Genomic DNA, 13,425 nt, shown 5'->3' on the forward strand with positions numbered 1-13,425 from the left:
GGGTGAGGTCCAGGACCTCCTCCCTTAACGCAGTAATAAAAGTCGGGTCATTCCCCCTATTACATATACAAAGTCCCTCATCTACAATAAAAGTAAATAAAGACTCACCTCTAGTGTTGGTATCCGAGCTTCCCCAAATGCTATGATGGGCATTTGCATCGGCACCGATGATCACGCCAACACCTCTCCGCCTTGCTTCAGCGGTGATTTCACCCAGTATCGCAGGTGGTGGTCCCTCTACGTCCCCGTGGGGCATGTACGCTGAGACCACCCACATTTCATTACTTCCTCGCTCGAGGCAGACCGTGGTTACGTCAGCATTGCTGAAATTAGAGAGAATAAAAGCTTTAATCTCTTTTTTAACAAGCACACAGGATCTAGGCCTACTTGCCTCCCCATGCACTAAGGTGTTGAATTTTCCAGTCCTTAATCCAGAAATCTTACTGCCGTTACTACTCAGCCACGGCTCCTGGACAAGGACTATATCCACTCCGCCTTTTTCAAGGCAGAGCAACAAATTTGCGGAAGCCGCCTTAGAGTGCTGAAGATTGATTTGACGGATTTCCATCAAAAGCGCTCTTCTTCCGCACCCCATCCTTGGCGGATTCGTATTAGTATTGTCCATTCTAAAAAAAAAAAGTCCCCCCTCAAGGCCGCTATCCGGAGCCGATTGTGTAGTCGCCCTTTAACGATCTCGTGGTTATCTATGCTACGCAGGGAGGCCACGCGAGGGTTGACGCATTACCTTATGAGTAATGCGTTCAGAGCCAGACCGGACGCGAAGCGGGAAAATCTTCAACCGCACCTACACCACCAACTTAACGGCGACGGAGCCGGAACGTACCTTGAGGCCCGCCACGGTTTTAACGGGACGTGGGCAGGTGCAGCATTAGCCTACCAGCCATTTTGGTAGGGTTTCACCCCGACCTACTAAAGTGGCAGAATACCGCACCTACCAGCCCAATATCATCAAGTCAAAATGTGATGTGAAATCAAAGTCCTAAAACAGTCCAGTTCGTCACCGTTGTGTACCGATCTTGAATCTCCCTCCCCTGAGCTCGGCACAATGACTCAAGGGGTGCGGGTTTTATCGAGTTGTCCTCTCTAGATCCGCCATTATCAGTAGAAGCAGGGGCACCTCGTGCAGGACGTGATAACTAATCACGCGTGACATTCGTCACTATGGCCGGTCTAAGACTGATATCAGTCCCTGATCCAGAGCCTGAAACCACTTATGATATCCAAGCCAAGTATCTTAGCCCCCAAGCCAATAATGACAACAAAAAAAATTATTTACTAATTACGATTAATTTGCGAATTTCGCGAAATTAGTTCGTGCTGTACATTAATGTAAATAAAACTGCATAAACATTCATGCATCTTTATATCTTCATATATATGTACATATGCCAGAATAGCAGAATTTACTTCTAATTGGCAGGTGTAATAAGCCTAGTACATTCTAGTTTGCGTGATTGTCGGTAGCGATTAAAATACATTCATGGGATAATTTTACAGAATAGAGACAATAGACAATCACAGTTCATAACATCATAATCATTTTGTGGCTCACGGCTGTTGTTGCGCGTGTTGGAATAATAATAAAAAACAAGTAAGGAAGGCTAAGTTCGGGTGTAACCGACCATTACATACTCAGCTGCCAAATTACAGCTTGCAAAACTTTTAAATTATCTTCTTTTAAAAGTGGGCGGTGCCACGCCCATTATCCAAAATTATACTAATTTTCCATTCTGCGTCATAAGGTCAACCCACCTACCAAGCTTCATCGTTTAATCCGTCTTTGGTAATAAATTATCGCACTTTTTCGGTTTTTCGAAATTTTCGATATCGAAAATTGGGCGTGGTTATAGTCCGATTTCGTTAATTTTAAGTAGCGATCTGAGATGAGTGCCCATGAACTTACATACCAAATTTCATTAAGGTACCCCAAATTTACTCAAGTTATCGTGTTTACGGACAGACGGACGGACGAACGGACATGGCTTAATGAATTACTTTTTAGACCAAGGGTGCCGTTTTTTGGGACGATTTTCCTTCATCCTTTGTCAAATAAGGGAAAATCACCATGTAGGGAAATGAACTAAGGCTAACCCTGGAATGTGTTTGTACACATATGGGTATCAAATGAAAGATGTTAATGAGGAAGTGGGCCTTAGTTCTATAGGTGGACGCCTTTTCGAGATATCGCTATAAAGGTGTATCAGGGGTGACTCTATAACGTGTTTGCACGATACGAGTATCAAATTAAAGGTTTTAATGAGGGGTTTAAAAGGGAGTGGCCCTTTGTTGTATATGTGAAGGCGTTTTCGAGATATCGACCAAAATGTGGACCAGTGTGACCCACAACATCATCTGTCGGGTACCGCTAATCATATATATTATTTCTAATTGCTGTTTTTATGTACGGATCCCTTTTCGATCTTATTTGGAATTCATATTTATAAATAAAGTTTTGGTTGTAAAGATGGAGATTTGGGCAATTTTGGTCGTAGTGCTTTTGTTTAGCTATATTTTATTAAAACAACTTATTAAACGATTGTGTGCACACAAATAAATCTATTTGTACTATGGCACTACTGTGAATATTTGCACTGCATTACCGGCAGTTGTTACCATACGCTAGATAGCAGCGCAAGCTGTAAGTTTTAATTGTTTGATAGAGCAGCTGATTATGTTGGCCAGGCTCGTAGTATTTATTACTATCGTATAGCTAATATTTCATGGGTTCCTGTTGCATTGTTTCGAAGTTAGAGTTGGGTATAAATATAAAAAGTAGACATAAACAATAACAGCGAAACCCAGCAGCAAATGGTTCAATGCCATCACCGCAGATTCAACGTCAATGTCATATTACAAACACTTTGCTTGCCATCGAGCGACGTTCGGTTAGAGATGCTCACACTAGACATTGTACCGGCACTTGAGGACATCGCTGAGGCGGATCCCGCAGACGTGATCACCAATTCCATTTTGTGCAGTTTTTGGAACGTTTTTGGCTCGTGCATCTAACCATTTAGCACTTTGAGACACAAAGACAACGGCGACGAGTCGGTTCAACCCAAATAGTCTGTCAGTAAGTCAATCAGTTAGTCATTCAATCATTGTCTGTTTTGCTAAATGTCGCGTGTTGTTGTGCAATTATTTTTGCAATCATTTCGCATCACGTCAACAGGCAGTTTATATTTTGGTAGCATTTTCAATTGTAAACGGAAAATATGTCTCAGGCTAAACAGTTTTTCTTTGAAAAGCTTCTGTGCGAATTCAGTTCTAGATAAACAAAAAAAAACAAAAAAACGAGCAAATGGCAGTTCACCAACTTATCTGTTGGGAAATACCACATTTGCAATTTAACTTAAGCACATAAAGTCTCGCTTTTGAGACAGAGTTATCACGTTTGGCAAGCCGCACGAACAAAAAATCTCGCTTCTCACCTACCTTAACGATCCTTTGGAAGCTCGCCTGTTCGGCAAACCCGAGTCTTGTCTGTAACTATCGTTTGTTGCTTATTTATCCTTAGTCTGGGGGCATACGATTGAATCATGTACCGCACTCCTGAAGAACTGTTCGTGTAGCTTTTCTACCAAAGGCGGGGAGGATCGGTTATAAATATGTATCTCAAAGACTACAGGCCCGTTAAAAAAAATAAATAAATGTAAGGCGCGATAACCTCCGAAGAGATCTAAGGCCGAGCTTCTCTTCCAATTTGCGTCGTGGATTTTCCCTCCAAATTGGCCGGACGGGACCTACATGTTTTATGCCGACTCCGAAAGGCATCTGCGAGGCAGATGAGTTTTCAGTGAGAGCTTTTCATGGCAGAAATACACTCGGAGCGCTTGCCAAACATTGCCGAGGGGCGACCCCGTTTAGAAAAATTGTCTTCTAATTGAAAAAACCTTATTTCTAAAATTTTGATGTTGCTTTGCCCGGGGTGCGAACCCAGGTCATACGGAGCACGCTACCATCACACCACGGTGGCACTTAAGGCCCGCTAGCTTAACATAATTTCTTCTCAAAATCTTTGAGAGGCTGATAGATGTGTACATAAAGTCCAACGTGGATGAAAAAATGCTCTTCACAACACGACATGCTTACACCAAAGGCAAGTCGGTAGGCACTGCTCTGCATAGGGTGGTAATAAATATAGATAAAGCCCTGGAATATAAGGAGTATGCTCGAGGAGTTTTCTTAGACATTGCCGGAGCTTTCAACAATGTTTCTAAATGGATGGATGGTCTTAACAACATTAAAGTACATCCAGCCTTAATCATATTGTGACGAATATTAGCATCACTAAGCCGATACTAAGCAGCCACTCGTATCTATGTAAACAAATCAATCACCATTTACACATACATACAAGGCAAGGAACGGAAGCCGAAGTAGTACTCACGTATACACACGCATATGGCTACAAACTACAAATATACATGTACATATATGGCTGGTAACCAAGCATGAAGTGGGCGACATTACTAGACCTTAGGAGAAATGGGTGAACGAGGAAACCGAGAGTATAAAAGCAGTGCAAGCTGAGGCATGACTAATCAGTTTTCATTTAAGCACGCTATTGGCTGTGAAGTATAAGTGTTATTATGAAGTACTTTCAGAGTAGTCTAATAAAGACCATTTTGCATTATTGAATATTAGAGTTATTTATTCAACAGTTTAGCGATTCGAGCGTTAACAGAAGGTTTGGAATAAGCGGAATTCCTGAAATTCGTTACAATATGAATCGGCTGCATGTTAAATTGCAGGAAGATTACTTCACAATGGGGATTGTATAAGGCCACGAAATTAGTGGACAGGGGCACGCCGCACGCTGGTCATCAACGAACTGCTCAGGCGGTTCTATGAGGGACCCGTCAAACTTGCGGGTTGGCAGCCGACGTAGAGAATACGAATATGGTCTTGTTTACTAAGGAGTGCAAGGCCAAAAATTGGAACAGGCCTAAGTTATGAGGGGCAGGAGAATCGAAATATCAAGAAATCATTCTAGTCAGTAAGTTGTTGTGGAAGCTCATCGTGGAGGAGAGCGTGAAGAAGGTCTCGACGGCACTTTATGCATGTAAAAGAATGCTGGGGTGTACGTGTATTATAAACCCTATCCTATGCTATGGAGTCATTGTTTGATGGCCCGCCACACAAAAAAGAACTTGCCTAAACAAATTAGAGGGAGTATGCAGGCTATCAATGCTTAGCATTACGGGAGCCCTGAAAACAACCCCGAAGCTCTTGTGTTCGGCATAACTCGAATCTTGCCTGTTACCGTTTTTTTATTATTTAATCTTAGGCTAAAATCACGGTTGCCACTTTGGTCCATTTGGTCCTTTTCAACCGCATTTGGTCCGCTGGACTGATTGTGTCAATTTTGGTCGTTTTTAGGCAAGTAGCCACGATTTTAATATTTTTGTTTCTTTTTCACTGAGGTAAAAATGCAGAATGGATTTCTTCCCACAATTTGTCAATCATTAAATTGTTGCAGAACAAAGGCAACTCCGGTAGCATATGTAATAATATCGGATTTTACAGAAAATATATTTTCGTGAAACAACAAACTTGTCAGAACGAAAGATCTAGTTTTAATGGTTAGATATTTGATTCGTGATAGATTTTTGTCTAGCTGAGCTGAATAAAATTGATGCCGGTTCAATACAATACTGAACTAAGAATTTATTTAAAAAGCACGTGTTCCTCTTGGTAATTTTATCGGGCTTCCCATTAATGCAGCCAATACGAGGGCTGGCGTAAAGGTTAATTGAAAATAAAATTTTACATTAAGTGCACTTGTAACTTCAAGCTATGCGCGTCACACAAACTCGGCCGCCGTGGTTTGATGGTAGCGTACTCCGCCTGCCATACCGCCATCCTGGGTTCACGCCCCGGGAAAAGCAACATAAACATTTTTGAAACAAGTTTTTTCAATTAAAAGGAAGTTTTTCTAAGCGGGATCGCCCCTCGGCAGTGTTTGGCAAGCACTCCAATCGTATTTCTGTCATGAAAAGTTTCTCAGTGAAAACTCATCTGACTTGCAAATGCCGTTTGGGGTCGGCATAAAACAAGTGGGTCCCGTCCGGCCAATTTGTACACACAAAAAAAAGTTATCATCAAGGCGATGTCATCTAGGCATCAATGTGCAATTTTTGCTTATCATTTTTTCGTCATCAATGATCTTATGTTATTGACATTTTCGAAATATTAGTTTGATACTTGTATTTGTCAAGTTAATAGACTACATACAAATGTAATGCGTTTTATAATCAATCTAGTATTAAATGTTATCATAATGAAACTAGGAAATTTATACAGTTATCATTTTGATAAATTTTAAGGGCGAAACAAATATTTTCCATGGGCAAATCAAAAGTCAAGATACAAAATTGATACTTTTAATTATACTTTTTATAATATTTATCGTTGCATTGATACCACGAAAATGATACCGTTTATAGTTTCATTTTTGCACATCGTGTATTAAAATGATAGTGATACTTTTTTTTTTGAGTGTAGGAAAAACTTGTCGCTTCTGTTACTCGTTGGCTCATGTATTGAAAACCAGTGGGAACCTATTCGGCTATATTTTCGATCCTCGAGCCTGTAAATCGGGCCTATACTTATAACAGTCTGCCCACAGCAACGACATCTTAACTAAAAGAGTTTTTGTACTTCTTTTTCCGATATCTTATGTATTCCTTTCTTGTTATTTGGGACAACTTTTTAGATGACCTGGGAAGGTTTTCTGCAATAGGGATTCTAAATATTCTTGACATAAACAGCACCTCTGACTGATACAGCTCCTTCATTTTTGGTAGGTTTTGAAGATTCTAACGATATAAAAACGGCTCCTTGATACCTACTTTAGCAATTTGCGACAACGTTATTCTAGGTACTTAGCTGCCGTCGAGAAAATCTTGTTGAACTTTGATATTCAAATTTTAACACAACCCCTGTAAAAATTTTTTATAAGTAAAGACTATACCGAAAGCCTATTTATTGCACTCCACCTTCATATACATATTTGTTTGTGACCTGAACTATTTGTAAGGTTTCATATTTCTAGCTCAATGAGTAGTTACTTGAAAAAGATTACATAATTCTATATACATTAGACTGGATCGATTTATTAACCGATATCGCGCCATCGACTTTTCGATAGGATTTGGGCTCAGGAAAAAGAAGTTCCACTACGCATACTCAAAAAAATAATTTTCGAGCCTGCGAAATTTAATTTTTTTGCCTTTTTTCGACTTTGTTTTTTAAGGTTTTTTCATGACCTACTAAAAAAATTTTCATTTCATTGTAAAATTTTCATGTATACTCTGTCCGACCCAAAAATGTCCGCTAAAAACGTTGTCGATAACAGTTTTTTGAAAAAACTATGAAAATTTTTTTAGTAGGTCATAAAAAAAAACCTTAAAAATCAAAGTCGAAAAAAAGTCAAAAAAAAAAAAGAAAATTAAATTTCGCAGGCTTGAAAATTATTTTTTTGGGTATGCGTAGTGGAACTTTTTCTCCTGACCCTATCGAAAAATCGATGGCGCGATATCGGTTAACTTTCGTCCATACAAATCGACCCACCCTAATATACATATTTTAATACCTCTAAATAGGTCGATCCCTGTCCCATTTAGAAAACTTTATTTTATCCTAAATATCTTACTTACTTACTTAATTGGCGCTTAACCGTCTAAACGGTTATGGCCGTCCAACAAGGCCCGCCAGTCGCTCCTTCGCTCCGCCAACCGGCGCCAATTGGTCACACCAAGGGAGTTTAAATCGTTTTTCACCTGGTCCTTCCAACGGAGTGGGGGCCGCCCTCTACCTCTGCTTCCATAGGCGGGTTCCGATAGAAACACTTTCTTGGCCGGAGCATCATCTTTCATTCGCATAACATGGCCTAGCCAGCGCAGCCGCTGCGTTTTAATTCGCTGGACTATGTTGATGTCTGCGTATAGCTCGTACAGCTCATCATTAAATCTTCTTCGGTACTCGCCATCGCCAACGCGTAGAGGTCCATAAATCTTTCGAAGAACTTTTCTCTCGAACACTCCCAAAGCCGCTTCATCTGCTGTTGTCATGGTCCATGCTTCTGCCCCATATAGCAGGACGGGTACGATAAGTGACTTGTAGAGTATGATTTTCGTTCGCCGAGAGAGGACTCTACTTTTCAATTGCCTACCTAGTCCAAAGTAGCATTTATTGGCAAGATTGATTCTTCGCTGGATTTCAGTGCTGATGTTGTTGCTAATGTTGATGCTGGTTCCCAAATAAACGAAGTCTTTTACTATTTCGAAATTATGGCTGCCAACAGTAGCGTGGTTGCCAAGGCGCATATGCGCTGACTCTTTGCTCGATGACAGCAGGTACTTCGTTTTGTCCTCATTCACCATCAAACCCATCTTTACCGCTTCTTTTTCCAGCTTGGAGTAAGCAGAACTAACAGCGCGGGTGTTTAGGCCGATGATATCAATGTCATCAGCATATGCCAGTAATTGCACGCTTTTATAGTATATTGTTCCAGTGCGGTTAAGTTCTGCAGCTAGTATAATTTTCTCCAGCATCAAATTAAAGAAATCGCACGATAGGGGGTCACCCTGTCTGAAACCTCGTTTAGTTTCGAACGGCTCGGAGAGGTCCTTCCCAATTCTGACTGAGCTGATGGTGTTGCTTAACGTCATTTTGCACAGCCGTATAAGTTTTGCGGGGAAACCAAATTCAGACATAGCGGCATATAGGCAGCTCCTTTTCGTGCTGTCGAAGGCGGCTTTAAAGTCGACGAAGAGGTGATGTGTGTCGATTCTCTTTTCACGGGTTTTTTCCAAGATTTGGCGCATTGTGAAAATCTGGTCGATGGTAGATTTACCAGGTCTGAAGCCGCACTGATAAGGTCCAATCAGCCGGTTCACGGTGGGCTTCAATCTTTCGCACAATACAATATCCTAAATATCACAATAACAATAAAGCCTGCAGTTTCGTTCGAAATTTCCTAGCTCGGACGATTTTTTGAATTTTCACGAACCCTGGACCACCTAGCGAATTTTTTCACTCAAATTATTTTTGATGCAGAACGAAGGTAATATTTCAAAGTTTTACTACAAAGAACAAATATTTAAATCTATCTGTCCGTTTTTGAATTATGGCCGTTAGACTGGGTCGAAAAAAAAGTTGTTAATGTCCGCCCCTAAATTTGAAGATTATGTTGCGAGGGTTTCGGAAAATGTTTTTAAAATTTTTTTTGATCCTTCGAAATACAGCCGAAAAGGTTTTTTCGTTGTAACTTGGTTATTTGACGTCCGATTTTTGAAATTGATATGTCATTATTTTGGCCTTGAGAAGCTTCACATTTCCGTTTAATGTCCTTTTAAGCTATGAAGTCGTTTTCACATGATTAGTTCAGCTAACAAAATTTCACCCCCTTTCCTTACCAAACGAAAGTACTTAAAAATTGAAGAAAATGTTGCTTTGAAACCATATTACTAAAATAATAAACAAAGAAGTTATAACACTTTCAATATTTATTTCAACTGTTATTTTACCTGATTCTTATTATACTTAGACCTGAAACTCATGATATTTTTGGAGGAAAAATTGCAGGGTTTGCATTGAAAAGTTAATAAAGATATGCCAAATATCATGAATAGGGGAAGTGAAAGTAAATAAGTGAGTCAAACCTGTTGTTTCGTATTTATAATAATAACGCTATGCGACAAAATCAACTTTTTTTCTGGGTATTGGACAAATACAACTTTTTTTTAGAGATTGAGGCTTAAGTAAACAAAGTACTATGTTCGTTTTTCGAACTTAGCCTCCAAAAAATAGATATCGGCTTAAGAAGTTCGAAGTTCGAAATTCTACATTTCGAAATTTAATTTTTTTGTTAACGCGTTCAGCAAATTGAAAAAGTAAAACTGTGGGCGTGGTCCGCTCTTTTCCCTTATTTGAAGGGCTGAATTCTTTTTTTGACAAATTTGGTATAACAGCTGTTATACGAGGTGAAAAGTCAGACTCTGACTTCTGAATACAGTCAGACTCTGACTTCTGACATCTGACTTTTCACCTTTACGGACGGGTACGATAAGTGACTTCAATTGCCTACCTAGTCCAAAGTAGCATTTATTGGCAAGATTGATTCTTCGCTGGATTTCAGTGCTGATGTTGTTGCTAGTGTTGATGCTGGTTCCCAAATAAACGAAGTCTTTTACTATTTATTTCGAAATTATGGCTGCCAACAGTAGCGTGGTTGCCAAGGCGCATATGCGCTGACTCTTTGCTCGATGACAGCAGGTATTTCGTTTTGTCCTCATTCACCATCAAACCCACCTTTACCGCTTCTTTTTCCAGTTTGGAGTAAGCAGAGCTAACAGCGCGGGTGTTTAGGCCGATGATATCAATGTCATCAGCATACGCCAGTAATTGCACGTTTTTATAGTATATTGTTCCAGTGCTGTTAAGTTCTGCAGCTGGTATAATTTTCACCAGCATCAACTTAAAGAAATCGCACGATAGGGGGTCACCCTGTCTGAAACCTCGTTTAGTTTCGAACGGCTCGGAGAGGTCCTTCCCAATTCTGACTGAGCTGATGGTGTTGCTCAACGTCATTTTGCACAGCCGTATAAGTTTTGCGGGGAAACCAAATTCAGACATAGCGGCATATAGGCAGCTCCTTTCGTGCTGTCGAAGGCGGCTTTAAAGTCGACGAAGAGGTGATGTGTGTCGATTCTCTTTTCACGGTTTTTTTCCAAGATTTGGCGCATTGTGAAAATCTGGTCGATGGTAGATTTACCAGGTCTGAAGCCGCACTGATAAGGTCCAATCAGACGGTTCACGGTGCGCTTCAATCTTTCGCACAATACACCTAATATGCGATATTGAGAAGGCTGATTCCACGATAGTTGATGCATTTGGCAGTATCCCCCTTCTTGTGGACTGGGCAAAGAACACTTAGATACCAACCGTCGGGCGTGCACTCTTCCGCCGTACTTGAATAGCTCCGCAGGCAATCCATCAGCCTCCACGGCCTTGTTGTTTTTCTAACTTCATCATAATCGGGTGAGGGATATATATTCCATCATCATCGATTGCGGGATCGAGTTCTTAATCTCTGCGCGGTGAATTGCTGCCTCCATTTAGGAGAACAGAGAAGTGTTCCCTTCATAATCTAAGCACTCTCTGGACATCAGTTACAAGGTCGCCGTTTTCGTTCCTACAGGAGTTTGCCCCGGTCTTAAAACCTTCCGTCTGTCGCCGTATTTTTTGGTGAAATTTCCGGTAACAAATTTTTTCCTCGACGGCGGTACAAAGTGCTTTGGAAATATGCTTCCACTGCTCCTGTATTCCTTCAGGATGAGTTGTGCTCTCAGAGAGCAGGTGTGAGAGTCGAGTTGCGAAATCATTGGCAGTCTGTTGCGATTGAAGCTTTTCGACGTCTAGCTTTCCTCGTGTTTTTTTTCCTTAGTTTTAGCCGCGTTGAGGCGGGTGCGTATTTTGGCTGCAACGAGATAATGGTCCCAGTCGATGTTAGGTCCTCGGATCGTGCGCACATCTAAAACACTGGAGGCATGCCGTCCGTCTATCACAACGTGATCGATCTGATTGCGAGTATTTCGATCAGGAGACAGCCATGTAGCTTGATGTATCTTTTTATGCATGAACCTCGTGGTGGATATGACCATGTTTCGAGCACCGGCAAAGTCAATCAGCCTCAGTCCGTTAGGAGAAGTTTCATTGTGTAGGCTGAACTTTCCGACTGTAGGTAAAATAACAGCTGCAATAAATATTCTTTGTTTATTATTTTAGTAATATGATTTCAAAGCAACATTTTCTTGAATTTTTGAGTACTTTCGTTTGGTAAGGAAAAAGGCATACATTAGGGGGGGGGGGGGGGGGGCGGTAGGTGGTCAAATTTTGTTAGCTGACCTAATCATATGCTTCATAGCTTAAAGCGACATTAAACGGAAATGTGAAGCTTCTCAAGGCCAAAATAATGACATATCAATTTTAAAAATCGGACGTCAAATAACCAAGTTACAACGAAAAAACCTTTTCCGTATTTCGAAGGATCAAAAAAAAATAAAATAAAAAATTACATTTTCCGAAACCCTCTCAACAGAATCTTTAAAATTAGGGGCGGACATTAGCAACTTTTTATTTGTATGGGGACCAACCCAGTCTAATGACCGTATAAACAAAAATTCTGAGATTTTTTACTACATTTTGTCAATTTGCCACGCCTCTTTAATATGTACCTATAACTATATTGAAAATGTCCATCTCACGTAGTTAAGCTGTCAAATGGAAAAAACCGTTTTAAAATCGGAACATGCTGTGTGAAGTGATGGGAGTTAGACGGCATATAGCGACGTTATTTTATAAGACTCATAGACTGAAAGAAAAAGACTGGTAAAATCGACCGAAATACGGGTCAATTCAACTGAAATTTCTGTTAATTTTTATCCATCGCAACAAGATGTATAAAGCGCGATAACCTCCGAAGAGATCTAAGGCCGAGCTTCTCTTCCAATTTGCGTCGTGCTCCTCTTGATTTTCCCTACAAATTGGCCGGACGGGACCTACATGTTTTATGCCGACTCCGAACGGCATCTGCAAGGCAGATACGTTTTTACTGAAAGCTTTTCATGGCAGAAATACACTCGGACCGCTTCCCAAACACTGCCGATGGGCGACCCCGCTTAGAAAAATTTTCTTCTAATTGAAAAACCTTATTTCTAAAATTTTGATGTTGCTTTGCCCGGGATGCGAACCCAGGGCATACGGTATGGCAGGCGGAGCACGCTACCATCACACCACGGTGGCACTTACTAACCGAACGTTAGTTGGGCTTACATCAAATATGCTTGCACACATTAAACATTATACACTTTATTATTTTGTTTTATTAAACGAACTTTCACCAAATTTTATATTTTATAATTTATTTAATTTATAGTTTTGAACTTCGCTTTGCAAATAGAAATGAAAATAGTAGTCACAAAACTGATTCTCAATTCTTTCAGTTGCAGCTCAGCTCATTCTCAATTTCTTCTCTCGCATGTAGTTGCCACACTTGATTGTTTCGAACAAAACTTGTATAAATGTTTGACATAACATTTTAAATAGAGAACTTGTTAGTTATAGAAAAGTAAAGAATCAAATCGCTAGAAGGTAATTCACCACTGGAGTAACTTTAAATGTAATTCGGCAAGTTTAATTTTCGTAACACTTTAAGTTGAAACGATTCCAAAACAACTCAAACTTTTATGTTGTCGGAAATATCAACATTAAAAAAGGATGTTTTTTATTATCTTATTAAATTCGTTCGCGTGAGTGAAAATTTGTAAAAACTTGAACAAAATGTTACTAAATTTGGAAAAATCCTGTTCGTTCAAACAAAACTTTTGCAACAAGAGG

At 40.2% G+C, this 13,425-nt stretch overlaps 1 protein-coding gene across 7 annotated transcripts in view; it reads left to right on the plus strand.

Moving 5' to 3' along the window:
* Positions 1–13,425, plus strand: part of Magi (membrane associated guanylate kinase, WW and PDZ domain containing protein magi) — a 244,304-nt gene that overhangs the window by 120,009 nt on the left and 110,870 nt on the right. The window lies entirely within an intron of this gene.

The sequence above is a fragment of the Eurosta solidaginis genome, chromosome 3 (genome assembly GCF_040869045.1).
Source record: "Eurosta solidaginis isolate ZX-2024a chromosome 3, ASM4086904v1, whole genome shotgun sequence".
Lineage (NCBI taxonomy): Eukaryota > Metazoa > Arthropoda > Insecta > Diptera > Tephritidae > Eurosta > Eurosta solidaginis.